The following is a 26,332-nucleotide window of genomic DNA, read 5'->3' on the forward strand; positions in this document are numbered from 1 at the left end:
GAGGTTTTCAGCTGAGGGTGGTATTGCCCCCACCCTCACATCAAGATATTTGGCAATTTCTGAAGACACTTTTGGTTGTTCACGACTGGGAGAAATGATGTTTCTGGCATTTACTGGATAGAGGTCAGGGATGTTGCTAACTATCCTACAATGCATAGGATGTGCCTCTCCCATCCCCCAAGATAAAAATAAGTCTCCCACCACCCATCCTGTTTTATTATTTCTCTGAGCTTCTCGATCTCGGCACTACTCACATATCTAGTGCAATTGTCAATCATACTAGACTGAAAACCTCAGAGGAATCACAAAACATGTGACTGGTGGGACAGGACTTATTTACTAAAGCAGTTTCACTCATTTGTAGCTTACATTCTCAGTAGGATCAATGGGCACATTATTTGTTGAGTTTCTATCATTCCGTCTATAAGATCTTTTTGTGAACCTACAATGTTCTAGGCATTGATCATATAATGATTGGCAAACATGGACTTTGTTATTCTTTACAGAGCTTCAGTCTAGTGGAGTCAGATGAAATTATGACAGGATGCATACACAATTGCAAACCGAGATTGGTAAAAGAATACAATTTGATTCTATAAAAAGATTAACAAAGGAAACTGACAAAAGCTATGGTGTTAGAGAAGGCTCCCTTGTGGACGGGAACACTTCATCTGAGACCCAGTGTTTAAGTCCTGAGAAGTGAATTGGTGAAGGGCAGGGGAGGTATGTTATATTTGTAATTCCCTGTTGATAAAACACAGAGAAAAGGGGGAGTGGCCCCATATGGAGCTGAAGAAAGCATAAGCCAGACAATGCCTTGCCTGTGAGCCCTATTAAGAATTTTGATCTTTATAGTAGGAGCAAGAGAAAACTACTGACGATTTTTAGCAAGGTAATGAGAAGATTAGGTTTATTTTAAGATGCTAGAGCAGTGGGCTTAAAAACCAATTGCTCTCAAGACCCAGCGTCAACCTTGAAGAAAGACTGGTGCAATGGCACAATGTTCTGTTGTTGTCATTTCCTGTTTACTAATTCATCAATAACTTGGATGAAAATATAAAAGATGTGCCAAGCAAATTAATGGATGCCACAATCCTTGAAGGAAATTCTACTATCATGTATTGCCACAGACAGCAAAAAACTTAAAATCCAAAATTATTTCAACAAACCAGATCACTGAGCTAAAGCTAAAGAGGTGAACGCTGCAGGAATAAATGTAAAAACCTCAATTTCATCTTTTAAATAATTAGCTTTACAGGCTCAGTTGTGGGACTGGCTTTGGCAGTTGTTCTTGTAAAAATATTTAAATGTTTTAGTTTAATATGAGTCATTATGTTATGGTTGCATAAAAGAGCCAACACAATCTCAGGTTCAATTAATGAAAAAAATTAGCCTTTGCATTTGCCAGTCCATGTGGATGATATTATTCTCAGTCTGAGTACCATATCAAAAGCAAGATATTTGGAAAGTACAATACATCTAGATAAAGGCAAACTGTATGGTGAAGGAAACCATGAGAAATGAGTCTATGAACTGGAAATCATAATAAAAATCTTTCATACAAGAGTTGCCAAGGATTAAAACATACTATCTCACAGGGTGGAAAGCTTTCCATCATGTGCAAATTCAAGCAAGGCTAAGAGTATTTTCTAGGACACTAAAGAGGACTCTCTCAACTGGAAGAGAGATAGAGCTAAATAGATGAATTTGGCATTTTCTTCCAATTCTAGAAGTCATCAAAGTCTACAAGCATGAATCCTCATGTTCATTTGCTTTTCTGGCTGTCAAATATCTGAACTCTTTCTACACATGGTAAATTTTTCACTTTATAAGTCTTGGTGGGAGGCAGAACCATTTTTCCCCTACAAAACTGAAATTGCCAGCTCCTCATTTTTGTGGCCTCCCTAGCATGGAGGACACAGAATTCATAATCTCAGTTCAGTAGTCTGAGGTAACTGTTGGGAACTTTGTATCATGGGCTAACAAGGCAAAAGAAGAAAGAAGCAGATGACACAATCAAATCCAGAAGCAATAACCATAGGCAGTGGCCCCAGCTCAGCCATGGGCTGCAGTAGCAATGCTGATGTTGTTTGTGTCAATGAAAAGATTCAAAATCTGTAAAATATTTGAAGAGATTTACTCTGAGCCAAATATAAGTTACCAAGACCCATGACACAGCCCTAGGATACCCTGAAAACATGTGCACAAGGTGGTCTTGGGCTACAGCTTGATTTTACACATTTTGGGAGATGTAGAACATTGACCAATACATGCAAAGTATTGATTCAGTCTAGAAAGACTGGGACAACTCAAAGCTGAGGATGGAGGTGCTCCCAGGTGATAGGTGGTTTCAAAGGTTTTCTGATCGGCAATTGGTTGAAAGTTTATCTGAAGACCTGGAATCAATTAAAGGAAATGTCTGGGTTAAGATAAGTGGTTTGGAGACCATATTTCTTATTATACAGATGAAGCCTCCAGGTGGCCTGCTTCAGAGAGAACAGATTGTGTTTCTTGTCTGACTTAAAAAAGTGCCAGACTCAGTTAATTCTCTCCTGGATAAAAGAAAAAAATAAAAATAAGAAGATCTGGAAAGGAAAGGGGATTCTCTATAGAATTCAGATTTTTCCCACAAGAAATAGCTTTGCAGAATCATTTCAAAATATGTAAAATAAATATATTTTAGGGTAAAACACTTCAATTCTTTCAGGGTCTGCTGCTATCTATCATGTGATGCTATAACAGAATCAGGTTGGAACTTGGTGCCTTATTGCTACAGAGTCTGTTTCATCAGTCTTAAGATCTCTTTTAATGTTCTTGCTGATCTCTTTTAACGTTAGTGCCTGAATTTCAAAGGGAGGAGGGCATAATGGGGCATGTCTGACCCCCTTCTTCCCATCATGGCCTAATTTAGATTTTCAGGTTTACTTTGGAATCCCCTTGGCAGAGAGGGAGGCCATCCATCAGTTGGTTGGGGGAGTTTAGAATTTTATTTTTGGTTACATTCTTCATCCCTTTTTGACTGTGGTCCTGGCAACAGCCCAACCTCCCTTATTCCTGCTACTTTTCCAATCCAGGTCCTTCAGCTTTTCCCAAGATTCTGTTTTCCCCAATATCATTTGAATAGATGTATTTTAACTTAAATTATTTAGATTTGGTTTCTGCTCCTTGAAATAACAAATCCTGACTGGTATAGTCTCAAACGTGTAGTTCACCCAATGTTAAAATCTACATTTCTGTGAGGTGCTGAAAGACACATCAAATTCCAAAGTGAGACTCCTAATTATCATGCTCAGTTTTACAAAGGGAACAATTCCAAGGCTGCTTTCCTAAATCTTCAGACTCTAAACCAGATCAAAACTATAGACATGAAAACAGGGGAGACCAGGTGTGGTGATTCTTGCCTGTAATTTCCAGCACTTTGGGAAGTTAAAGCGGAAGAATGACTCGAGCCCAGGAGAACAAGACCAGCCTGGCCAACATGGCAAAACCCCATCTCTACTAGAAGTACAAAAATTAGCTGGATGTGTTGGTGCACACCTGTAATCCCAGCTGTAACACTACTCAGGAGGCTGAGGCACAAGAATTGTCTGAACCCAGGAGGCAGAGGTTCCAGTGAGCCAAGATCACGCCACTGTACTCCAGCATGAGCAGCAATGCAAGCCTGTCTCAAAAAAAAAAAAAAAAAAAAAAAACAGAACAAAACAAAACAAAAGGAGAAAGTCTGATAAGGATATTATGAAAATATAGCCAATCCTCACTATTCATTTATACCATATTCGGTATAAATACAGGCAATCCTCACTATTCATTTATGACATGTTTGCAAAGTTGCCTCTTTACTAAGATTTATTTGTAACCCCCAAACTTGCCACACTTTTGTGCATAGGATATGTGCAGGGTTGTGAAAATTTTGAATCATCCTATGTTCATGTTTTCAGCTGAGGTTGAGCAAGGCAACATTCAGCCTTCTTGTTGCAGCTCTCGTGCTGTAAACAGGGCTCCTCTTCAGAGTCATTTAGTGCTAGGTTTTCTCACTTTTTGTGATTTCTGTTGACTTTGCTATTGAAATGGCCCCAACCATAGTGCTGAAGAGGTCTCTCTAATGTTGTGCTTTACAAAAGACATGTAGATTAGATAAGATTCATTCAGCCTGAATTATAGTGCTGTTGGCTGTGAGTTCAATGAATTATCAATGTTTATTAATAAGGTGTCTTTAAACAGACACACAGAGAAAAACAAGGCTAAGTATTGATGAGTTGGTAAAAATATTGTGACCAGAGATGCAAGAACCTAACCCTGTGATTCCCCTAGGAGCAATGGCTCAGTGTTTGCTAATTCAGTGTTTCCAGTGACTTTGCAGAACAAAATCAATGCAAATAACGAGACTCTGTATTTGAAGAGTCACTGTACCGTGAGTACTCATCACATCTCAAGGGTGAAGGAGAAGTGAGGGCTTACTTTTCTCCTCCGAAGACTAGGGAGTAGCTCTCATAGGACCAGTTGAGAGTTTGTGATATGTTTCTCAAACATATCACACAAAATGTTATCTGACCCCAGGATCCAGCCCAGTGCAAAACCTAGCTGTGGGGGAAAGGTTTAACATCAAGTTTGTAATTTGGTTTATTACATGCATGGAATTGACATTTTAATTTCCGAATCAAGATTATGTTTGTGATTTAACGTGTCTGTAGAGCTACATGTTACTTAAGAGTCATCAGAAAAAGTCATAGGCCTGCCAAAGTTTTCATACAGCAATGAGAAAGAATTCTCCCCACTGAATGGGGGTGGTAGGAAACAACGATTGAGTGTGATTCGACAATGAGTTCATGCTTGTGCAATGAGTTATCTCTCCTCATATAGAATTTTGCTGCACTATGTGTGAGAAACCTGAGTGCTGGTTCACTACTCACCACATGACAACTCTGGCCAAAGTATTTAACCTTATTAAACCTGAATTGAGTCACATATAAAGTGCAGATGACAACAGTATGACAATAGTATTTTAGGAATATAATTTTGTAAACATCACCCTTGAACCAAACCCAGATACAAGGACAGGGGAATAGATAAAATGTGGCTGCCTCAGATCCATTAAGTTACAGTCGTCCTGAATGGTAGCAACAGAAGCTATGCACTCATTAGAGAGCTGAGGGCAAAGTCAAGCCAACATAGGCATTCCTTCCTTATGTGGTAACCTCACTTCCAATAAGTTTCTATGTTCTTGGCAAAATAAACAGGGAAATTCTAATCCTACCATGGAAATGTAGGAGACCTTTTCTCAAGAATCCAAGTCCTACCTGAAATGTTGCAAGAAACCACCATGTGGGTTTGTATAAAAATAGAATAGAATAGAAATAATGCATATAATCCATTTTATAGTATTTGGCATATAATAAATAGTTTAATCTTGAATTACCTGTCATTAGTGTTATTTTGACATGCAATAGATCCAGTATGTAAATATGCCACTCTTTTTTTTTTTTTTTTTTTTTTTTTTGAGACGGAGTTTCGCTCTTGTTACCCAGGCTGGAGTGCAGTGGCGCAATCTCGGCTCACCGCAACCTCCGCCTCCTGGGTTCAGGCAATTCTCCTGCCTCAGCCTCCTGGCCACTCTTTTTTTTTTACAGTTTTATTGGTTTTCAGAAAATATAGCTGAACAAGACATCTGGAGATTATTTATGATAGACTCATGCCCCATGACCAAGTTAATTCCTCAACCATCCAAGATTTTCATCATATTTTATAATTAGTGGAATCTACAGTGTAGTTCTTAACAACACACTTGCATTACAAAAGAAGATATTTCTTATATCTATCTAAATTTTCCGTGGATAAAATTTTGACTTTTTTTTTTTTTTGCTTAAAAATCTATGCAGATGAAATCATAAATAGCAACTGGTACATCAGAGTGCCCCTGCCCCTCGCACTTCCCCATGCTGCCACTAAGTTGCCATATCTCTTCCTCTTTTCCAGGCTCAGCAAATCAACTCTTTCATTTATTACTTTCCCTGATTTTACATCATTTTATTCTTTTTTATTACAGCCTGTTCTCATTTAATTTTATAATGTATTACCAAACTTGGATATAATAATTTAAAAGTTCTAACCATTATTAAGTATAATGAAAGCATTGTTTCTTAGCATTTAAATAATGTAATATTCAATATACTACTGTAGTATGCTTATTTTTGAAAATATCTTCTATGCTCTAATAAGATTTTTTTAAAGAGGCATCCCTTTCACAATGATTGGTTGACTACACAGTTGCATGGGCTCCATTAGCTCCTTCCTATGTAGGCAAGTCAGAGTTTATCAGAACAAAGGGTTTCACTGGATTTAATATCTATCGTGAATGTTTACCTTGAATGTTCCAGTGTCAGAGGCCCTAAAAATAAAGTCTGAGGCCAAAAAGTGCAAGCAAAGGAGAAACGTAAAATGCAGCTAAATGGTTGAGAAGAAATCAAAATTATAAATTATAAAATACCCAAATCCCACTGTAAGTGCATAGATCCAAGAAGAAAGGGGAATTAAATGGGAAAGTATTCATCTTCATTTCTCTGACATGCAGCAATTTTCTTGGAGAGATAAAAAGTTTAAAGAAATTCAAAAATCAAATACTAATTCATCCAGTAGTTAAATTTAATAGAAAAATAAGCTTCATTAAAGAAAACTTTTTAAACTTTTTTTTTTTTTTTTTTTTTTTGGCTAATCTGAGGCAGCACAATTTTATAAACATATTTGGTTTTTAAACTTTTAAATTTTCCTTCAAATAATCTGTTCTCTCTTAAAATGGGGTTAACAAATTAAACAAAATGATAGTGGGTAAGAATATGAGTCTTAGTTCTAATGAGACTCCTGAGCCTGAAAGTTAAAAGACTTTAACTTTCATCTGAACGCAGGGATTCCACTATAGTTGGCAAAATCTGATGAGCTCCTGGAATAGAAATACATTCGGAGTTATTACTTTCTTTGTTAGTCATAATTTTAAGTGGCCTAAAAAAAGCCAGAATAACTTACAATAAATGTAGAAATAAATTTCAAGACACTTTAGAAAAAATTTTTTTAAACTTACAATGTATTTCCAGGTCGCTAAGGAAACAAAATAGCACCACTGCGTTTAACTACTTAATTGGTCAAAGACATTGGAAAAATATATTTTATATACTCAATAGGCCCACCTCAGTCCTATTTGCATTGGCAGATCAAATGCGCCTGACAATGACTATGTCAAACACAATCAGAAACTGGGTTAAGGTTCTAGAAGATGCCACGAAATAAAAAGGAATGATGGAGCAAAATAATTACCAGATTAAAACTGTAAGAAATATCTGATATATTTTTATTAGGGCAAATGAATGAATCATAATTTGATATACGATCAAGGAAGAAAGATCTTTACAAATTTTAACATTGCAGGAGGGTACAGAATAGCAGAGGAATGAAAAACATTATGTGTATTGAAGAATGATGGTTCTCAATACTACACTATACAATATTATAAACCAGTATTCCTTTATTTCACTTTATTTTATTTGGAATACAAATCCTCTGTTAGATAATATAATTCTCAAAAGTTTCCCAAAGAAAGGTTTTGTATAACTCATCTTTAAACTTCTAGTTCTAACAGATTATCCGCCTCAAAGATGATGCAGAATACATACTTATTAAATTAACCGTCAATATTGTTTCATATTGATATCTGAATTCTAGAAGGCTTAATTAAAATTTTATTTGATATTTCGATAGAAAAAAATAGGGAAATACTTGAAGCCAGAAGGCTTGAGTTTTAATTGAGAACAATTGCATGTCTGCTCTTGTTCTCAATTAAATGAGAATAATAAGTAAAAAATACAATCATACTTAAATGGCTCAATTAAAAGAGTTCAATGCTAAATTTTTTGTTTGTTTTTTGTTTATTCATTTTATTTTATTTTATTTTTTTCTGTTGCACACAGTTTATTTAACAATATGATATAAGAAATAAGTTGGTATTTTACCATTCTATACACTGATTGAATCTTCTCATTTCGTATTTATAGCAATTAGAGCGCTTGCATGATTTACACTAGAACTGCTTTTCCTCATTTCAAGTTTCACATAGAAGAAAGAAAATAATCCTTCTTCTCTAGTAACATTAGCATGGTCTAAGACTGATCATTCCTATTTTTTGTCTAAAACCAGTTTTATCAGAGAAATAAAGCAACAATTTCTACATCTGCAAGACAAGAGTTTGGATTCAGCCATTATGTATAGATAGATGTGTGTGGGTGTGAGTACGTGTGTGTGCACACCAGAGTCAATTCCTATCATCATTTCTCCCATGCTATCTCTCCCCATCTCCCCAGCCCCTGCTGTGCCCCCCATTTTCCCCCAACAGACCCCAGTGTGTAGTGCTCCCCTCCCTGTGTCCATGTGTTCTCATGCTAAATTTTAAAATGATGCACTTAGAGTAAGTGTGCAACTTCAGGTAGAGTCACGTCATAAAAAAGCAAATACAGTCATTTGTCTGCATTAGAAATAGACTATGCTGTAAAGGCATTTATTCTTTCTCAGTTGAAATTTTGAGAGACACAGTCTTAAAATCTTAATGTAGCTGGCCAGGCACAGTGGCTCACACCTGTAATCCCAGCACTTTTGGAGGCCAGGGCAGGCAGATCACAAGGTCAGGAGATCAAGACAATCATGGCCATGGTGAAACCCCATCTCTACTAAAATACAAAAAAAAAAAAATAGCCAGACATGGTGGTGGGCACCTGTAGGCCCAGCTACTGGGGAGGCTGAGGCAGGGGAATTGCTTGAACCCAGGAGGCAGAGGTTACAGTGAATGGAGATCGTGCCACTGCACTCCATCCTGGGTGACAGAGCAAGATTTAGTCTCAAAAAAAAAAAAAAATTATAAAGAAACATCCTATCATGAGGACAAGTCAGGATCTCCAGATCAACTGCTGGATGCATGGATGAAGGGAATCAAATACAAGCTTACAACAGCATTTCTCCTCAGTGTTCGCTGGGGAAAGCTGCTGCTAAAGAACAATAGGATGTTAGGTTTGTAGGGTTTTTAAAAAATACTTTGTTTTGGATTATCTGCAATTTCTACTTTCTCACTACTGACCAGGTAACTTATTTAAAAAAAACAAAAGCAAAGACATTTCATCGTTGAAATAGGGGTGTCATTAGGAGGGTGCTCACTTGCAAAATAGAAGGTACTCACTCTATTGTTAAAAACAGGACTGTTGAGACTATCTTTTAAATATAGAACATTACCACAAGCTAGACACAGATAGGCAGAGAAGTGAGCTGATATGGCAGACATAGCAACTATTTGCCAATATCCATCCCTGTCTCTTTCTCCAGACATGTGGAAGAATTACAACTTCCCCAACTTTTTGAATTTGAGTATGGCATTATGATTTGTTCCAGTGAATGGACTGTTACTTCAGAGTAGAAGTATTTAAGAAGTCATGTGTGGTTCTCTTGCCCTGCTCCTCTGAATGAAGAGACTATGGGTTTTACATTCCACAGTCCAGCTAGCAGAGCATCTCTCAGCCTGGGTCACCAGTTTGCTGTGTAGAAGACCATTGACCTAAAGAGTTGTCTGGTCCTGATCAAGTCCTACCTGAACAAAACAAACCTTTGTTTCGGAAAACCACAAAAATCATGGTGTTCTCTGTCACTGCAACATCCTCTAGATTATTAACATAGTTGGTATATTGGTATATGTCATAGCCAAAAATACAAAAGACTTGAGTTTGGTATGAGCCCTTTGTAAACAGACTAAAGGAGGAAACCAAAATGTAATCTGTGGTAGAATTGTGTACTTGCTAAAGTGAGTTTATGCATCAGGTGGTAAAAGTCAACTCATTTTGAGCTCAAGCTTTGCAATTTACCAATTGCATTGTTTTTAGCAAAGTTACTTTACATCTCTCAATTTCCTCATTTATAAAATGGGAGTTACAATCCAAAAATAGATTGAGGTTATGTCTATGTACAAAGAGTTTAGTACAGTTGATTCTTAACACATTTTGTTCTTTTCTCATGTTTTCTCTTTATTCATATAAGCACCTGCTATATTCCAGGAAAGAAAAGTGGATGTGCTAGGCATTGAGCCTACAGCAATGGACAAAGCAAAAAAATCTATCTCCATATATGATAATCGGCTGCAAATAACTGGGCATTCAACCAGGGGAATTACATGGTTAGTGACTTTTTTCAGGAGATATCTAATAAGATCTTTAAATGCTTTTAAAAATTCAGCATAGTGTAGGGGCTAAACAATACATTTACCTTTATTTAATGAGAAATATGACCAGGCAGCAAACTGCAGGAGGTAAGGACTATTACCCGTCTTATTCATAGTTACATGTTCAGTGCTTTGCATAAAGCCTTACGACAAGTAGGAACTTTGCAAATATTGTTAAATTGATAAATAAGTGAACAAACTAAGAGAGTACTGACGCAGAGAATAGAAGAAGATGCCTTGATCACAGCCTATTTTCTTCCCTTCTTTTATTTAAAGTTCTTCTCTGGGTGTTAAAGGTAGGTAAGCGAGCAAAACAAAGTCCCTGTTACCATGGAGTTTCTCAAGAGACTTAAAATCATTTTTGATGACGGATGGGTGGGCCCACTTACGTTCTGAAGAGACAGATTACTTGGTGATTCTATTTCAGTGGACTTTGATGAATTATAGCATCATCACAGATTAGTTTAAGTGCTTATAAAATAATTGGTAGCATAGTACAAGATTTACTATATATGGTTTAATTTTCAGAAAGAAATAATGGGTGCTGAGGTTTGCATTGCAATTGGCACTCTGCATCTGTTATTTGTTTCTGCTTAATAGCCCGTGGCTTAGTAATTAAGGCAATTTTGGCTGGACATGGAAAACTAATTAACTGGGTTTGTTCTAATAACAGTGACTTAATATTCTGCTTTTGATGGAAACAAATAATAACAAAAGCAAAAGGTCAACCGTTAAGTAAACTCCCTGGTGCCTTTAAGATAAACAAGTCAGCTGTTAACGTAAATTGTGTGGAGCGGTGGGCACGGTGGGAGAAGTGGCTAATCAGGATGCACTTTACGTCCTGCATGTAAGCAAGCTAATTTTCTATGCTGGATCTTAGGCAAGACATTTCCTGACCAGTGTCCTATTTTTCCCTTACTTTCTCATCTGCTTCATGAAAGATGAGAAAGTACTCAATATTATGTTTAACAGACCAGGGAGACAGCTTCTATTTGTTTTTATGTAAATGGTTAATATAATGTATAAAATATTTTGGTGATTATTTCTACTATTATCACAATAAGAAAAATCATATGTATATTGAATTGAAAGAAATTAAATTCAGACTTTAAAAGGTCTTTACAATCATAGGGGATTTAGGGACTGTGGCTAGGAGACCTTGGACAAGATGCCTAATCTCTCTGCACAATAATATTATGTACACCAAGATGTTGTTGACAATGTTAAGTAAAATGATCCATGTTTAGATCTTAGCATGATGCATTGTACCTAGTAAATTTTTAGTAAAGGTCAGCTGTTGCTATGTTAGCTATTTTATGGTTATTATTAAGGGTTCTTAATAATGAAAGAAAGAATATGAAAATGGAGCCATACTGTCTTACTCAACAGGAAAATGGACTGAATTATCTTTTGATAGCTCTAAAATTAACAATTTTTATTATAACAAACCTAGAAGTAAAACTTACTTTGTCACAATTATTAAATACAAGTTCCTAATGCCTAATATAAACAAGAAGTGTTTAATTTAAATTTAAACACTTAAATCTTTATCTTCTCACTCTTCACATGTACAAATCACGTCTAAATTGTCACCCTTTTTTCTAGTGGTACTAAGTTTGTTACTTTAACAGTTTTTTCTGATGATTTACAAGAGTAAACAGTATAGGTTCAAGTGAGGAAGTTTGCCAGTCAATATTCTTCATATCAATATTACATGCTAGAGTCATCTCCTACATGACAAAAATTAATAGGAGCCAGAGGTAGCTCTATAAACCCTGTCATCAACAAAGCAATGTTCTATGCCAGAGTCTGTGGGAAAACAGTCCAAACTGCAAACCAAACCAATCCCGGGTAAGACTCCAGCGATGGCACAGCCCAGATCTTTAAACTCTCTGGAGGTAGGAGTATACCACTGGCAGCTCTAGGTCTCTTTTCCTGCTTTGGTGAGCCAGTGTCTTGACTTCTAATGCTCACTGCAAGGGAAAAGTGAAAACCTGAGCCTAGAATTTTTCTTGACAGATACATGCTATTATAACTTGCAAGCTGTTCTTTCCAAATTAGGAAATACAAATCTTCTAAATTTCTCTGGGGGTTGAAAACTGATATTTGCCATTGCTTCAAGTGCAGAAAGAGTCATTTATAAAACACTGCTGCACAGAAAACACAAACTCTGAGAGTTCACAGAAATCAGAATTCAGAAAAAGTGTGTGTACTGCCTACCAATTAAAAATGTCTTTTCAAACAAAACATTAGCAGTTAAGAATGTAGGGATCAAAGCAAATTCTCAAAGACTGCACTTCCATACAGTCAGGTTTGAGACGTAATTCTTTAACTGAGCTCATGCATTACTGAAAAGCATCAGCAACCTCAGTAAATATATCCCATGTCTACACCGGATAAGTGCTATAAAGCCATAAATACAATATGTGTTAGAAAAGAAAATTGCAGCATTATTACCTTAATTTAATGGAGACAAATGTATATTAAAATGTTATCTTTAGCTTAAGACTGTGTCCAAATATCAGTAGATCCAAAAATCATAATTTGACCACAAACCATGTAGTAGTCTTGCCCACACTATGAGTTTTCTAGGCTCCTCCGTTCCTCCCATCTACCAACTGGATATACCCTACTCATTCCCTGAATCAATAGGTTAACCTAACTAGACAACAGATCCTGCCTTGCTGAGAGGGCTCTAATTTCACACTCTTTCCCCATACATGGTTTTCAAAATGTCCTTATTTGACTCATTCTGTACTTACTCTAACATCTGATACCTTTGTTTTCCCATTCATTCTTCCTCTTCTAATCACTCTTTATCTCAGTAGAACACATTGCATTCTTTTTCAGCTCTGGTATTATTTTTATACCTTAAAATTTAATTTTCAATCTCAATTTTTTATTTCTTTCTGTGACCCATCTTCTCCAGATTTGTCCCTTGATTTTTGCATTTAACTACTTTATCTTACTGAGATTGTGTTTCTCATCCTACCTTAACACTCTAGTGAATATCCATGGAAATTCCACACCCTCTGTTCTCTGGCACGGAACTAAAATCTCTTGATTTGCGGATAAAAAGGACACAAGCTTCTGTCCACAAAGCTCCACCACTAACTCCAGCCAACCAAACAACAAATGGAAAAGAATAGATAGGCTCATGACATTTATTTTAGGCTCCTCGCCTGATTTCTATTAAGACAGCTCTGCTTTCTTTTATGTTTTCTGCACTTGGACCTGCAACTATTTTCATAAGGATGCTAGATGCAGCTTACAAAAATTCGATGCAGAATGCCCAACACCCAAATTTTGATTTCTAATACCTTCTCTGGTAAAAGGAACCAGGAATTTGTAATGCCAGAGGTAAGAAAAAAACAATGATTAAAAAAAAAAAAGAAGAAAAAAACCTGTGCTGATATGGGTATGTCAAAAAGACAGAGAAGCCAACTGAAAGAGTTTCTAATGGCCTGGCTGTATAATTTGAAAAAAGAAATAAGGAGATTATTACTGGATTGTAACCCAAAATATAAAATAAATATCCATGAATTCCTACCAATATAAATAAACTATCTATTAATAAATGCAGAATAATTTCAAATAATTTATGTAGATGCTCTGCCCTGAAGAATGGGGGACGTAACTCTCCACTACCTAGGTGTGCGCCACACACAGTGACTTCCTTCCAATGAATACAGTACGGAAAGGGGAAATTAGTAACTTTACAGTGGAAAAAACTGGCAAATACTATCACAGCCAAGATCAGAGTAATTATCAACAACAACGTTATGTTGATACTATCAGCACACTCTCTGATATGATGTGGTGAAAATGGCACTTTGCCTCTCTGTTGGTTAATATTAGGTATCAACTTGATTTGACTGAAGGATACCTAGATAGGTATTGTTTCTGGGTATGTCTGTGATGGTGTTGCCAGAGAAGATTAACATTTGAGTCAGTGGACTGGGGGAGGAAAACCCACCCTCAATGTGGGCAGACATCATCCAATCAGCCGCCAGTAGGGCTAGAACAAAGCAGGAGGAAGAAGGTGGGAAAAGTTGGCTTGCTAAGTCTCCTGACTTTCATCTTTCTCAAGTCCTGGATGCTTCCAGCCCTTGGACATCAAACTCCAGGTTCTTTGACCTTTAGGTTCTTGGGCTTACACCAGTGGCTTGCCGGGAGCTCTGGGACCTTTGGCCACAGACCGAAGACTGCACTGTTGGCTTCCCTACTTCGGAGGCTTTTGGACTCAAACTGATCCACTGCCAGCTTCTTTCTTCCCCAGCTTGCAGATGGCCTATTGTGAGACTTCACCTTGTGATCACGTGAGTCAATTCTCTTTAATAAACTCCCTTTCATGTATATATCCTATTAGTTCTGTCCCTCTGGAGAACCCTGAGTGATGCAATGTCTATGGTCTGTCTTCCAAAAACACATTAACTCCAATCCAATAATGAGGAAAAAATCACAGATAAATTCCAATAGAAAGACATTCCACAAAACACCTGACTAGTACTCTTCAAAACTGTTAAGGTCATTAAAAGCAAAAAGGTCTCAGAAACTTTCCCAGTCAAGAGGAGCCTAAGACAACTAAAATGTACTATGGAATCCTGGATGGCATCTTGGAACAGAAGAAGGACACTGAGTAAAAACTAAGGAAATATGAATAAAGTATAAATTATAATTAATGATCATGTATCAATATCAATGCATTAATTATAACAAGGGTGCCACATTATTAATAATGTAAGCTGTTAGTAATAGGAGAAACTGGGTGTAGGACATATGAAAACTATGCTATCTTCTCAATTTTTTCTACAAATATAAAACTAATCTAAATGTGAACCTAAAAATAAAGTCTATTTAGAAATGTAATGAAAATCAAATGGAGAAAGAGGATGACAAGTAAAAATGGTGTTTCAGGAGCTGTCTCTAACAGGATTTGGAGAATGAAGGAAGCATCTGCAACAAAATATGGTTTCCAGAGATGTTTTTCCCAAGAATATGAGACAGGTCTGGAGAACGTCTATACTTTGATAACAATGACATTGATACCAGGCTCTTTCTCTGAATCAGCACTCCCTTCTCTGTCTACAGGACTTTTAACCATCTCATGGGGCAGGTTTCAAATTTAAATTTATGTTTTCAGAGAAGCTTTCACAGACTCTACAAATGAGGTTATGTGTCCCAGGGTTGGTCCCCAGCACCTTCTACTTCTCTTTTATAGCATATTTTTGTGGGGGGAAGATAAAGAAATTATTTAATACCCTTTCTCATGAGGGTGTAGGCTGCAGGAAAGCATAATGTATGGTGTTCGGTAGACAGCAGGTACTTAATACACATGGTTCATTGATTATCTGTTAAGGTGAATACCAGGAGTAAGGGAAGCCAGCCAGGCACAATGGCTCATGCCTGTAATCCCAGCACTTTCGGAGGCCACAAGGCAGGCAGATCACTTGAACCCAGGAGTTCAAGACCAGCTAGAACAACATGATGAAACACCATCTCTACTAAAAATACAAGAAGTAGCCAGGCATGGTGGCATGCACCTACAGCCCCAGCAACTAGAGAGCCTGAGGTGGGAGGATTGCTTGAGCAGGGGAGGCTGAGACTTCAGTGAGCTGTGATCATGCCACTGCACTGCAGCCTGAGTAACAGAGCAAGACACTGACTCACAAAAAATAAAGAAAGAAAGAAAAAGAAAAAGAAAAAAAGAAAAAGGAAAATGAATGATGTAGATATAATTCCAGATTAGATGTATAAAGTACAGGGTCAAAATATTATAAATGCTATACTTAGTTTGATCACCCAACAATTTCGTATGTTTTGGACATGACATTGGTAATGAAAACTACTTGCAAAAAATTTACTAAAATTCAATGCAGAATACCCAACACCAAAATCTTTATTTAGAATACCTTCTCTGATAAAAGGAATGAGGGACTTGTAATTCCAGAATAAGCAAAAAACAGTTATTTAAAAAAAAAAAAACTCTATATTAGTAGGGGTATGTCAAAGAGACAGAGAAGCCAATCAGCGTTAATTGTTCAGGAAAGTATTCTAACTTTAATAAAAGCATTACTTGAGTCTATTTATGGAATTTAAAAATAACAACCACCATTATGTATTTAGTAGTTACTCTATACCAGGCAATGTGTTAAGCACTTTGAAAATTATTTTGTTTAATCTTCATAGCAACCCTGTGAATATAATAGCTAAGAGATATCCAGCACTTGCTCTGAGCACATTATACATATTAGCCACTAAATAACCGCCCCCCCCCCCAAATTTCTTTTTAAAAATATTTTAACATTTATTTTAGGTTCAGGGGTATAAGTTCAGGTTTGTTTTATAGGTAAACTCATAACTTGGGGGTTTGGTATACAGATGATTTTCTCGCCCAGATACTAAGTATAGTACTCAACAGATTTGTGTAGCTTGTTCTGAACCTCTCTCTCCTCCCATCCTCCTCCTTCATGTAAGCCCTAGTGTCTACAGTTTTCCTCTTTCTGTCCATGTGTTCTCATTATTTAGCTTCCACTTATAAGTGAGAGTATGTGGTATTTTGTTTTCTATTCTTGAAGTATTTCACTAAGAGTAATGGTCTCCAGCTCCATCCATGTTCCCACAAAGGACATGATCTCATTCTACTTTATGGCGTCATAGAATTCTATGGTGAATGTGTACCACATTTTCTCTAGTCAGTCTTCCACTGATGGGCATTTAGGTTGATTCCATGTCTTTGTTACTGTGAACAGTGCTGTAATGAACATACATGTGCATGTGTCTTTATGGTAGAATGATTCACAGTCCTTTCGGTATATACCCAGTAATGGGATTTCTGGATCAAATGGTAGTTCTGTTTTTAGCTTTTTGAGGAATTGTCACACTGCTTTCCATGATAGTTGAACTAATTTACAGTTCTACCAGCAGCATAGAAGTGTTCCCCTTTCTCCACAACCTCGCCAGTATCTGTTACTTTTTTACCCCTTAATAATAGCTATTCTGACTGGTGTGAGATGGTATCACATTGTTGTTTTGATTTGCATTTCTCTGATGATCAGTGATATTGAGCTTTTTTTCATACTTATTGGCTTCATATATGTCTTCTTTTGAAAAGTGTCTGTTCAAGTCATTTGCCCACTTTTTAATGGGGTTGTTTTTTGTTTGTATGTTTGTTTAAGTTCCTTGGAGATTCTGGATATGAGAGATTTGTCAGATGTATGAACTATAATTTTCTTTCTTTCTGCAGGTTGCTTGCTTACTCTGTTGATGGTTTATTTTGCTGTGCAGAAGCTCTTTAATTAGGCCTCATTTGTCAATTTTTGCTTTTGTTGCAATTGCTTTTAGCATTTTTGTCATGCAATCTTTGCCAGTTCCTATGTCCAAAATGATATTTCCTAGGTTATCTTACAGGGTTTTTACAGTTTCAGTTTTAACATTTCAATGTCTTTAATCCATCCTGAGTTGATCTTTGTATATGACGTAAGGAAGGAGTCCAGTTTCAATCTTCTGTATATGGCTAGCAAGTTATCCCAGCACCATTTATTGAATAGGGAGTTCTTCCCATTGCTTGTCTTTGTCAGCTTTGTCAAAGATGGGATGGCTATAGATGTGCGGCTTTATTTCTGTTCTATGTGTCATTTTTCCTATTAATACCATGCTATTTTTGTTACTGTATCCTTATAGTACACTTTAAAGTCAGGCAATGTGATTCCTCTGGATTTGTTCTTTTGCTTGGGTTTGTCTGGCCTACTCAGGCTCTTTTTTGGTTCCATATGAATTTTATAATAGTGTTTTTTTTCTAGTTCTGTAAAGAATGTCACTGGCAGATTGATAGAAATAAAACAATCTATAAATTACTGTGGGCAGTATGCCCTTTTCTTTTCTTTTTTGAGAAAATATATTCCCCCTGTCACTGAGGCTGAAGTGCAGTGGCATGGTCTCAGCTCACTAATCTCCTCCTCTGGACTCAAGCAATTCTCATGCCTCAGCCTCCAAGTAGCTGGGATTACAGGTGCATGCCACAATACCCAGCTAATTTTTGTATTTTTATTAGAGACAAGGGTTCACCATGTTGGCCAGGCTAGTCTCAAACTCCTGGCTTCTAGTGAGTGATCCACCTGCCTCAGCCTTCCAGAGTGCTAGGATTACAGGTGTGGGCCACTGCACCCAGACAGTATGGCCATTTTAATGATATTGATTCTTCTATTCAAGAACATAAAATGATTTTCCATTTATTTGTGTCATCTTTGATTTCTTTGAGCAGTACTTTGTAATTCTCATTGCAGAGATCTTTCACCTCCCTGGTTAGCTATATTCCTAGATATTTTATTCTTTTTGTGGCCATTGTGAATGGGATTGCATTCCTGATTTGGCTCTTGGCTTGGATGATGTTAGGGTATGGAAATGCTACTGTTTTCACACATTGATTTTATATCCTGAATCTTTGCTGAAGTTGCTGAATGAGTTTTTGGGCAGACTATGGGTTTTTCTCGCTATAGAAACATGTCATCTGCAAACAAGGATAGTCTGACTTCCTCTTCTTATTTGGATGCCTTTTGTTTCTTTCTCTTGCCCAATTGCTCTGGCCAGGACTTCCAATAATATGTTAAATAGGAGTGGTGAGAGAGGGCATCCTTGTCTTTTTCCTATTTTCAAGGGGAGTGCTTGCAGCTTTCACCCATTTAGTATGATATCGGCTGTGGGTTTGTCACAGATGACTCTTATTATTTTGAAATATATTCCTTCAATGTCTAGTTTATTGAGGATTTTTAACATGAAGCAATGTTGAATTTTATTGAAAGCCTTTTTGGCATCGATTGAGATAATCATGTGATTTTGGTCTTTAGTTCTGTTTATGTAATGAATCACTTTTATTGATTTGTATATGTTGAACCAAACTTTCATTCCAGGGATAAAGCCTACTTGATATGGGTGGATTAATTTCCTGACGTGCTGCTGGATTCAGTTTGCCAGTATTTTGTTGAGGATTTCTGCATCTATGCTCATCAAGGATATTGGCATTTAGTTTTCTTTTTCATTGTTGTGTCTCTGCCTGGTTTTGGTATCAAGATGATGCTGGCCTCATCATCCTTCCAAATTCTATGAGGTCAACACTACTATTTAATAATGGTTGATAACAAAGTGCATACAAGTATCATGGTTTACACAAAGTACTAGAAAGTCACTGAGCTGGGACTTAGAGAAGGGCATGAAAAGGAGAAGGAAAGGGGAAGCTCTGCTCTTAACCACTTTCTGCCATTGCCTCAGCATTAGATCATCGATGAAACAACAACTGAGTTTCAGAAAGACTTAGTTGTTTGTCCCAAATCACATAGTAAGTGACATAAACCACCCCAGGCTTCAGGCTCTATCTGACTCAGGTTCTTAACCGCTGTTCTACATAGTTTCTTTATGTTGTAGATTTCTGGGATAACAGGATCTATATACTTACCCTCTACTATATAAGTCATTATTCTTCTATTTCTCCTAAATTTATCTTCTTCAAATTTAAAGCATTGTCTTCTATTTTAAAAGTCCCAAATAGGATTCACATACAATGCACCTTACTGAACAATAAGCTTCACCTTATTCATACCCCTTCGACCTTTCAAAGAATGCACTGCTGGGTCTCTTGGTATTCTCCCTTAAGGCCTTACATTCCGCTAGTACTAACTGTCATTGTACAGAAAATAACCATATTCCTTTGATCATTTGTGTTTCTCAGATCCTGAGCCACTCTGGTAGTTTTAGTTTGTCCTTTAAGGAGAGTAACTTATATTACTTTCACTATATTAAAATCACTCGTGATTTCTGGATTTGGCAAATGAAAAAATTATTATCAACTTTATCTCCTGTATATTTTTGGTGATTCACTTTTGAGGCACAGCTACACACTGGCTAAACTCTTCAGGAAACAAGTTTTCTTTCCCTGTGTGTTTAACTCATAGGACCTTGTACTTCACCTAGGTACTTATACTAGGCAGGCTTGAGAATTCAGATCTCATCTTACTACAGGTTTCTTACAGTTTTCTTAAGGGAAAGACTGTTTCTTATGTACTTTTGTATTTCTCACGATGTCTAATGCAGTGTCTTGTATTTTATAGATATTCAATAAAAGTTGCCTGATCTGAATGAAGTTTAACATATCATTGAGGAGAGATTTCCCCATCTTGTTGACAGAGAGAGCTCCAGGGTACAAACTTTCTTAATCTGTGTGTTTCCCTCCTTGTAGCTTAGTGCATGGTAGCAGACAGAAACCTTCAGTAAATGTTTGTTAATGATGGCCTAGAATGCATCTGTTCATACTTATATGTACAATCCATTATCACACAATTTATACTTTTTTCAGTTTCACAAACATTTAATAAAATAGAATAAAATAAGCAATTCTGGTTTGGTTCTCTGTTCTGCCAATTACTTGGCATATGATCTTGGAAAATATAATTCGCCTCTTTAAGTCTCAGTCTCTTTACCTGTAAAATGAGGAAAGTAAGATTAACCACGTTATCAAATAATTCAAAGGATTGTATGTGATAATAAATATGAAATAATATGTTTCTGGCACATAATAAATGCCCAAGAAATGTTTCTTAGATAATACTAATGTTAGTTATAATGTAATTTAAATATATGACATTTAGAGATTGTAAATAGATAAATAAATAGTGGATATCACTATACGTATTATTTTAATGATAGTGATATTGCTGTCGACGGCATAGGAAAGTCATAGACCTAGGGAAACAAAGGAAAGAGAAAGGATAGGCCTACCATCCTCAGTTAGAAAAGACAGTTATGCCTGTGTCCTGAAAGGGCTTCTGAAGCCAGGACATCCACTAGGAGACCCCAGGATTCCTCTCCTCTCTCCCTCTCTAACCTTTCCCTTGGCCTCCTCCACTTTTGCTTCCTGACCTACTACACACCATCAGAACTTTTTTTAGAATGGTGTGGGCTTGTTTGTTCATGCTTAATTCTTAGGAAAGCAATTCCAAATATGCTGCACTTTTCAAGCAATCTGTAGAGACTGAAATAATAGAGAGGATTGTGTTGTTTAGCCAAAGAATAGCTTTTTCTTTTGTTTTTATCCATCAAAGAATGAATACCATCTGAGCTGAACTAAAATGTCTGAGTTACTGTTAAGTCACACATTCTGAGCATTTTTCCAGGACCTTGAAGGAAGCCATTCTGCTGACATAGAAAAACCAGGGAAAATTAGAGGCTATTAAAAGTAGGTAAACGTTTTAATGAATCTTCTGCAATTTCACGCTATTGTTAAACATGATCATGTTATACTATTAATAGCAATATGTTTTTCTGATAAACCAACAATATTTTGAGGAACATTTATATATATATGTGTGTGTGTGTGTGTTTATTATAGTTGATTTATCAACTAAATATTTAACTATACACACACATTTTTAAAATCTGAATAAAATATTTTAACAACTATTATAATACGTATTAAAAAGCAAGTATATTGAGGATACAAGGAAACAAAATCTCACATACTTCCACCAGGAATCCAATTAGGTAAATTCTTCCTAGAGATAATTCACCGTGATTTAAAAATATCCTGTTTCTATGACATACACCACAATATAATACATTAAAAGGAAAAAAACAATGGAAGACCATACTCAATAATGTGAACAGAGATATTCTGATAGTAAAATGGTTAAGGACAGTTTTAATCTTTACTTTCTGGTTTTTCAAATTGCCAGCAGTAAGCATGTATTAAATTTGAATGCCATTGCTGTGTTGGCTACGACTATCAACGGATTTCAAAATTTCTTTGAAAGAAAAAGCAAATAAGAAATTGTTAAAAAATAATAATAATAAATTAATGTAATGTTAATAAATGATGTAAATTAATCATACCCAGTGGAAAACTTAGTCATTACTGAGGGTGGCCAGCACAGTAGTATCATCTTATAAATGTATATAGAGTAAATTAAATTCTTGACATTTGGTAATTTAGCTTATATAAATGCAGGTTAGCTCAAGATAAATTAAAAATGATTGCTCTGGAAAAAAAATTTCAAGGAAGAAAAATTATCTATGTATTGTTAGGCTCTTTTTCCCATTTATTTTCTAGACACAAGGGAGACGTGTCATGAGTAATGAAATGTTTTATTACTCATAAAGAATGTTTTATTCAGCTGAAATTTTCTTAGCAAGGAAACTAGGATTACTTGGGAGAAATATTTTGATGGGTGCAAGGGTAAAATGGGATAAGCCTGCCCTGCACTAGTCGAAGGAAGGATGCTCTGTTGAGCCCAAGAATGAAGGGAAGAACGGAAAAGGGCACACAGAAACAGATATGTAAGAACTCTAATATCCTGAGGTTTGATTGCCAGATATTAATTACCACTAATAGTAGCTAATGCCTGTTAAGCATTTACCATGTGCCCGGTGGGCACTATACTAAGTCCACTACATATTCTAAATATTTAATTCCTCTAACTACTCATAATGTTTGGGTTCACAAATTCTTGTTTTGTGGGAGATTGGTATATTGAGTTTCCTGTATGGACACTGACACCTGGAGGCAGAAGGAAATATGAGGAAGCAAGTCTGGGAACTATACAAAACCAGGAAAGATCTGGCACATCCTACACAGTTTGGGATTATGACAATTATAACCAGATCTTGATAAGAAAAGAAGTTCCAACTAATATAAGCAATATCCTTATCTGAAATTAGCTTTTAGGCTGTAGAATAGCAAAAGAAGAAAGTTCAGGGCCGGGCGCGGTGGCTCAAGTCTGTAATCCCAGCACTTTGGGAGGCCGAGGCGGGCGGATCACAAGGTCAAGAGATCGAGACCATCCTGGTCAACATGGTGAAACCCCGTCTCTACTAAAAATACAAAAAATTAGCTGGGCATGGTGGCGCGTGCCTGTAATCCCAGCTACTCAGGAGGCTGAGGCAGGAGAATTGCCTGAACCCAGGAGGCGGAGGTTGCGGTGAGCCGAGATCGCGCTATTGCACTCCAGCCTGGGTAACAAGAGCGAAACTCCGTCTCACAAAAAAAAAAATAATAATAAAATAAATAAATAAATAAATAAATAAAGTTTGTCCATTTTTGTCCTACTAGGAAGGGCAGAGAGGTCCAGTAGAAAGAATATTGGCTTTGGAGACAGAAAGCAGAGATTCCAAGATTTACGCTGCCCTTCACTAAATGTGTGGCCTAAGGCAAGTCACTTAACTTCTTTAAACACCACTTTACCTATATCTGGGGCCAGCTTCAGGATCGCAACATCTTCACGATCACATAGGATGCTGAGTTTTGAAGGGCACTTACCTTGGTTTAATGCTTTGCCATGGCCATCTTGAAATCCTTAATAATTTTGAACAAGGGTCCCTACATTTTGTTTTATAGTGGTCCTGCAAGTTATCTAAGCCATCCTGCCTATCTAGAAAATGAGAATAACAATGCCCAAATCACAGATCAGCAGGAAATTACCGAGGGTGAGTACCCATAAAGAAACCTGCCATACAGAATTCAGGATTCTTCCTTCTTGGCTTAAGCTACAGAACAGATAAGAGCAATGTACTTTTAGTTTCAGGCTATGATTTTTTGTCAGAAAAATGCTGAGGAGAAAGAAGTGGAGAAGGAAATTTTCTACACCTAGAAAACACTTAATAAATTATAAGAAGGCACATAAAAATTTTATTATAGGCACTGTCAAGATCTACTGCCTAATTAAATGTGTTTTTTAGCCTGGGACTGTGATAGTGCCACTCACCTAGCCCAGGTTTCTCAACCTGAATGTCATAGGATGCTTAGCATCCTGGCCTCTACCCACTGCATACCAGTAGCCAACCCACTAGTTATGGGAATCAAAATGTCTCCAGACTTTTCTAAATGTCCCCCGGGGAGGAAAGCCACTCTCAAGTGAGACCCAGTGATCTAGATGGTGAGGGGAAATAAAAGAGCAATGCTGGCACAGGACACTGGCAATGGGATCTTCCACTGAGATCAACGTATGGAATCTTGGGCTATAGAAGCCATATTACCTAGAAGTTTCCTCCCATCTCAGCCATCCCAGTGTGCCTCTCCTAGTCAAAGGGATTGATGAATTACAATCTTCCACCAAGAAACTGCAGTGGAAAATAACTGGACAAAAAGGGTACTGTTGCTGAATTATCATAGAATGAGTGTGTTTAAAATGATATTTTAAAATCTAGGAAGAGCAAAAGGCAGATTCAGAGTATTGTTTTATGGCTAGTGCAGTGACTCACGCCTGTAACCCCAGCACTTTGGGAGGCCACGGTGGTAAGATCATTTGAGCTCAGGAGTTTGAGACCAGCCTGGGCAACATGGTGAAACCTCATCTATAAAAAAAGCACGCCGGGTGTGGTGGCTCAAGCCTGTAATCCCAGCACTTTGGGAGGCTGAGGCGGGTGGACCACGAGGTCAAGAGATCGAGACCATCCTGGTCAACATTGTGAAACCCCGTCTCTACGAAAAATACAAAAAATTAGCTGGGCATGGTGGCGTGTGCCTGTAATCCCAGCTACTCAGGAGGCTGAGACAGGAGAATTGCCTGAACCCAGGAGGTGGAGGTTGCGGTGAGCCGAGATCGCGCCATTGCACTCCAGCCTGGGTAACAAGAGTGAAACTCCGTCTCAAAAAAAAAAAAAAAAAAAAAAAAGTACAAAAATTAGCAGGGTGTGGTGGCACATGCCTGTAATCTCAGCTACTTGGAGGAGCTGAGGCAGGAGGACAACTTGAACCTGGGAGGCTGAGGCTGCATTCAGTTCAGGGAGCGCCGCTGCAATCCCGCACTCCAGCCTGAGTGACGAAGTGAGACCATGTTTCAAAAAAAAAGTAGTGTTTTATGACATATTAATAGATGTTACATATACATATGTATGCATATATACCTATACATATCCATACTACACACACACACACGCACACACACGCACACGCACACACAGGAACAGGAAAAAGAATGGAAGAATATGCAGGACAATTTTAATTGTGGTTCTTTCTGGACAATTTTTATTTTCTTCTTTATGCTTATATAGATTTACTCAATAAAATAAGGAAAATCTACAATAGATGTTATTTTCAGGTTGAAATACATGGAATTTTAAGATAGAGTATTTTTCATGCAGTGAAAGATTAAAGAAATTTTTCAGGTACTCAAAAGCAATGGAGACAGAATTACATTAAAAATATCTTACCCAAAACAGTGATTCTATGGGCCATGACTATTTCAACATTCTGAAAGATAAAACTAGAATAAAGTTTTGCTGCATGGTTTGCAATAGGTTTAATTAAATAAATAGTTTTATATGAAAGTCAGCAGGCCCTGACCATAGAAGAATCAGTATCTATGATACAGTCACTATCTTTTTATTTGTTCTTTGTGGTGTCACTATGCAGCTGGTATGTCAGATTAAACATCTGATTAAACTCAGGCAGTTGGCTGACATTTTTTGGTATTTTGGAAAAGAATAATAATCCTTTTTTTCCCCACAAAGGAACTAACAGGCTAGAAGTTAAAATCTGATTTGCAAAGGGACAGAATCAAAAAGTAGAAACAATCTTGCACCCAGGCAAGCATTAGGCATCATGAAAATAAAGGACTCTTTTAGTAGTTACATTAGATCCTTCTCAGAATGGTCTAATAACCTTCTTACTGTGACAATCTTACAGTATGTTGATGGGATTTGCGTTAAAATTTTCAGACTACTCATCACTGAACAAATGACTTCAGCAAATGATTTAACCTTCCGAAATCTCAGTTTCTCATTTGTAAAAAAAAGAGTCGATTGTTTCTGTCTCATTTGGTTATCACGAGGATTAAATGAAATAATTCACGCAAAATATTCATAATTTTAGTAATTGTCATTATTACCATCATTAACACATCCAGAAAAGCCAACTTGTTGGGCAAAAGTTATTATCAATAATGGTTGCAAAGAAAGAATGCTTCTCAGATGCAGATGCCCATGGGAGTGTCAGTAACTCCCAGGGGAAGCAGCAGTAACTCCCATGATGCCCAAAGGCTCTGTATAAAACCGGGACAAGAGCTCATAATAAAGCTAACTATTTTTGACAGCAGTGAACACTGCTAG

This window comes from Saimiri boliviensis, chromosome 15, assembly GCF_048565385.1.
Source record: "Saimiri boliviensis isolate mSaiBol1 chromosome 15, mSaiBol1.pri, whole genome shotgun sequence".
Classification (NCBI taxonomy): Eukaryota; Metazoa; Chordata; class Mammalia; order Primates; family Cebidae; genus Saimiri; species Saimiri boliviensis.